Raw genomic sequence first — 6,000 nt, forward strand, 5'->3', positions numbered from 1 at the left:
CAGAGAATCTACAGTTTGCATTCGTAAGTATATCCAGTATTGTAAGGTGGTGTTTTAGTCTACAGTGCCCTGTTAGGATTTCTGTGATGATTCTAAGTTTTTCTTTTATAGGTGCATATAATCCTAGTATCTCTTATTGTTATAGCTACCTATTTGGATTGTTTTATTATCCCAGTAATCCTTTTTATTGTGCTTCTCCTTTATTTTTTATAACAGAAAGGAGCGTAATATGTCCTAAAGGTACACAAAAAGGTTCCAGCCCCATTATCGGTGTGGCTGCTCTTTTCCTGTCTAGTTTGTCCGCGAAGGTTGATTAGTAACTGCTCAACTTTCTGAAGTTGCTGCCGTTGTATATGTGTTTGTTGTTTTTAAACTCTCCTACAATGGTCAGGTATAAAAATAATATGTCTCTTATGTTTTTAATAAAAACAAATTGCTTTCTTTCTTGTACTCCCTCGTATTATACCAGCATTATTTTAGAAATTCTTGCATTATTGCACTATTATTGCATTATTATTCAAAATTATAATTAAGGTTGCTCTGAAAATAATTATGGAATGCCCTAAGAAACCTTAAGTTTGTAGTGTGAAGAACATATAAGACATATAAGGTTTAAGCTATACATAACCCAAGATCTAAACTCTAGCGAAATCGGATGGAGGTAAATCTTCATGTGGTAAGTATCTATGGAGTGATTAAAGTTCCATTCCTGATCAAAATCTGGCGAAACCGAATGAAAGTAAATCTTCGTGTTGTAAGCATCTAAGGAGTGATTAAAGTTCCATTTCTGAGACACGGCTTTATGTAGAATGTCAACATTTTTTTGTGCATCAAATAAGTGAATAAAGTTCCATTCCTGAGACGCGACTACCAAACATTTTTCAAAGATTTTTGGGAAGTACCTTTTTAGCCCACATATTAATGGGACTTAAATTTAGACCTTGAGTGTCACAGTTGCAGCATACATGCGCTGTACTATCAATGTAGTTTTCATATGACAAAATTTCAAAGAAATTATTACTTATTAAGAAATATGGTATGTATGTGAAGCAAGTTCGATTTGATATAATAATTATATCAATTATTGCTGTTATCTTAAATCATATGCATTAACACATACTAAACAAACATTTTTGGCAACAATTTGACTTAAATCAAATTTTATGAAAATAAAGCAAAATTTTAAGCCAACCCACGAGCCATTTAAGCCAAAACAAACAAATTTCAGCAGCGTCATCATCATCATCATTAGCAGAGGCGGCGGTGGCGGTGGCGGTGGCGTGGATGGCTGCACTAGCAAATATACCGTCAAACGCAGTTCAGTTACGACGTCCACTTGCAAGAAAGATAAATGTCTCAGTTTTGTTTGTGGCCGTTAAATGCCGGCATAACAACTGCCGTCTAAGTAAAAACACTGCTAAATAGACAGCTTAACAATATTGGGTCGCAAGGTCAGCGTAATCATCATCAACATAATCATCAACATCATTACCATTACCATTATCATTATCATCTCCAGTTTCAATTTAAACGTCATTAGTCATGTGAAGAGCAGCAACTTTGGTGCTGGCTGTTGTGGTAGTGGCTGCGTCCCTGCCTTTGCATTAAATACTTTAGTAACGCTCTTTGTATTGCATATTATTTATTTTTTATTTTTTATTTATGTATTTAATATTGATTTTTTCTCATTCAATTTTTATTTGTTTATTTATTTCAGAGTTTATTTCAGAGTTTAATTTTCGTGGAAGTTCAATCAATCTGAGGCTTTATTGATTTTGAATTGATACTATTGATGCACAAAAAAAGCAGTCAAGTTTGATCAAAAACAATGAAGCCAACAACTTTTGGCCAAATTAAAAATACATATTTTTTATACAAAATGTTTTTTTTTTTTATTTATATGTCGTTAATAAACTATTTTTCTGTATTCAATTTGCAACTAATTTATTTTAGTGTTAACAATATATGCGTAAATTTTCAAAGTTTGGTTTTAATTGATGAGAAATTTGCATTTCTGATATGAACCAAGTTCGTGACTTAAATCTTTTGTTTTGCTTAACTTAATTGCAATATAATTTCGTTTTGAGGTGAAAAGGCCACTAGCTCTTGGTTCCCATATTGCGAAGTGGCATTTGTAAAAATTTAATTTTAATTATTTTCGGTATTTAATTGCAATTATTTTTCAATTTAAATATTAAGTTTAATGAAATTTGAAGTTGAAGAAAATATTGTGCAACGAATCCTATTAAATAGTTTTTAACCAAGAAAAATGTTTATAAAATGAAAACGTCTTAAAAGTAAAGTAAGTACCCCAGCAATTAATTTGGAGTCATTGTATATGACAGACTTTAAAGAACAATACCTTTTGTTAGAGAGAATTTAAATTAATTTATTTTAACAGTGGATTATTTATTTTTTTTTTTAAATGTAAGCTTATATGGTTTCCTATTTTCGAGTCAATACAAACGTAGCTCTATCACAATAACTAATTTATTATAGAATCTCCCAAAAAACAAAATATAGAACATTACTCTCTTGCGGCTAAGATTGCATATACACTGATTCGATAAGAGACTAACAAATTTTTGTTCACAGATAGGATACGAAAATAATACATATTTGGATTTAAACATGTCTTGCTACATCTTTTAGATTGCTATATTCCTGACTATTTAGTGCTAAGTTATAGCACTTTAGATAATACAATCATATGTAAGCAAAACTGTTGGCAATAGTTATATGTGATTGAGGTATTTTAACATTAATAATATATGGACAGTGTTAATATTTCTTGAACTTCCGCATCTACATATCGATTGGAATAGTGTTGGAATAGAATTGACATAGAAGGAAGTTTTTAAATATTTTGGATTATACAACAATTAATTTGGATAACAGAGGAGTATTATTATTATTATGTGTATTTTACTCTCTATTAACTGCAAGGTTTCTTCAAAACCTCTCTTTACGCCTTGACTGGATTATTGTTTACCCACTTCATCAGACTAAGCAATAATTTACCTCAGATCTGCATACCTCCACGAGGAGCCTATAATTATTCTGAGATTCGATAACGCGGTGTTAGTAAGTCTGTCAGTTTTCGTAAATAATTTCAGGGCTCTATCCTTTATGTATTTTTCGATCGGATCAATCTTGATGTCCCTGAGGATGTCATTCATCTTAATGTGCCATGGTACTTTGAAAAGTTTTCTCAGAGCCTGGCTTTGTGCAATTTCTAGTTGGCGAATAGAAGTGTTTAAGGCTTTGCTTAACGCTACACATCCATATGGAAGTGCCGGACGAATTATTTGGTTATATATGGTTGAAATACATTCTACTGTCATTTTAAAAAAATGTTTATTTTCACGACTAGAACCAATCGCTATGCGATACCTCAGCATTTAGGAACAAGTAATCTATGTCATACTTAGTTTTTGAGTTAACGAAATTAAAAGTATATAAAATCTATCAGTTTGGTCAAATGCTTGTTTATATATAGATGTCGACTGGATATGGTTTTGGATGTCGACTGGAACTGTTTGGTGATATTATGCTGCCCAAATATGTTTGTCATGTTCACTGTAAGACCATTATGACGCGATTCGTGAACCAAGTCGTTGAGTTTATCTTGCATATCGTTCTGTCGTGTTGAGAGAAGTCAAATGTCGTCAGCATATTCTAGATCTTCGAGGTGTTTTGAAAGCCTCCAACGTATACCCCGTTGTGACTGGTAAATAGCTTTAGGAAGGAAGTCGTCTAACACAACTAAAAACAGTCTATATTATAATCCCAGGGATTTTGTTTCGAAAAATAATTTAGAGGTAAGAAAATAATATATAATATATATTATATATATATTATTATATTATTATATTATATTATTATATTATATATAATATATTAAACATCTAATTTAATTCTCATGGTTTCTGCAGACCTAAATAAGAACCAAGACAATAAAAATATTTTGTAAAGATATTTCAAAGATATGTTTACCAAAATAGTGACGTTAAATAACTGCTGGGATGTACAGATGTACATATTCTGAATTTTATTAAGTATCTATTCTATTCTACTAAATAGGATTTTTTTTTTAAATTTTTAAGATGATAAGTTTATAGCATATTCGACAATTAAAAAAATTTTTTATTATTATATGATTTTGTGAGGTCACATGAAGTAATAACTTCACTCTCAATATTTTTATTTTATATATCAATTTTAATGTCTTACTCGACATGTACAACAACATCAGAGCACCACTTCATTAACGATTCCCATGCAATTCATCTTTCCATTTCATTATCTTAATCTTGCTCAAGGTATTTATCAGTGATAAGTACCATAAATTTGAAAAGAATTTGAGAAATATTCATACTTATAATGAATATGTATACATATATATAAATTAATTATTTATTTATGTATGCATAAAGAACTGAGATTAATTTTCACACATTAACTTTAATAATAAAATCACAAGTTTGCCTCAAACGTTGTACTCTGATATTTGAAATTCTTCGAAACTGAAAGTCTTGAAGTTTGCACAACCGATGCAAGATGAATTAATTAACTTGGTTGACAACTTCTTTATTTAGCATTAATAATCTGAGCATATGACTAGATTCAATATATACATAAACCTGTGTGTAGATGCATTTATTTCATAACTATTAATTTTAATTAAAATAGCTTCACATAAAAGTGAATGCCTACGTGATAAAATTTATTTGTTTATTCTTGTAAAATTTGTTTAAATTAATTTTTTACTAGATGAGCTTGTGTCAGATCACGACAATCCAATGCCCATTGCTGCTGATGCTGTTTCAGATAACTTTGTTTTGTATTAGAGTATGTTCTTTTCTTATACGATGTTTCTATACGAAAAGAACGCCCACTAAGATACTGATCTCGTTTTCAACTGGTTCCATGATTAGTAAATGAGTATATGTCTTTAAAAGATGTGTAACAGTTTCATTCTTTAATTCTTTGGATAAATCAAAACTAATTGAAATATTGATCAGTTAAAGATCCGGTGAATCTGGATAGCTTTCTATCTCACTTTCCATTTCAGCATTGCTTCTTTCGTTTGGCTAAAATATGGTATAAAATATGGTATATAAACTCTTTTAACAGAACATTGTTCCTATAGGTCATGCTAGTAGTTAGTGGATTGAAGATTAAAATGTCTAAAATATACAGTAAGATATTCATTTTTTCAGACTACTCATCTCAGACTAGTTTTACTTAAGATCCGAGCACGCATCACTTGCCTGCTATATTTCAACTTTATTATCAACATTTTCCCAAATATCTTTATCTTTTTGATAAATAAGTTCGGTTGAAAATTACAACTGTCTTGATTGATATATATATAGAGCTTGCTTTGTGAGCTGAGATACTTCTATGGCTGATCTATTTCAGTTCCTGTTTTTAAGGAATCATCAAAGGTAAGCACTACTTCCAGTTATTTTTTAGAAGTATCAATTATTTTGTAGATGATATTATTTTATATATAATATTATTTTTATTTTTTATATAACTTATAAATACTTTCTAGATGGTGTAATAGATTCTGTGGTATGTACATTTCGGATCGTATTTACTTCAGTGATGAGGCTTATTTTTTGATTGGTGGATATGTGAACAGTAAAATTTGTGGAGCTTCGTAACTGTGTTTAAAAGGACAATACTCAAATTCTTGGCATTTAGAACACGAATATTTTTGAAGTTATGACCGAGCTGCCACCACCCTACATCGCTATATACCTCCAAATCATGAGAATATACCTATACATGAAAAATACTCCACGGAAAACATTTATATGATATACCTATGGACATATCAAATGGAATTATATCAAATTCCATTTTCACAATTAATGGAATTTGATATAATAATTGATTAAAATCTCATTCAGAAGTGGGATTTACTTAAGTTTACTTTCTGTACTACTAAATGTTTAACACTCTAGTTTTGAGTATCTTAACTACAGATCC

This window comes from Teleopsis dalmanni, chromosome 1 (genome assembly GCF_002237135.1).
Source record: "Teleopsis dalmanni isolate 2A chromosome 1, ASM223713v2, whole genome shotgun sequence".
Taxonomy (NCBI): domain Eukaryota; kingdom Metazoa; phylum Arthropoda; class Insecta; order Diptera; family Diopsidae; genus Teleopsis; species Teleopsis dalmanni.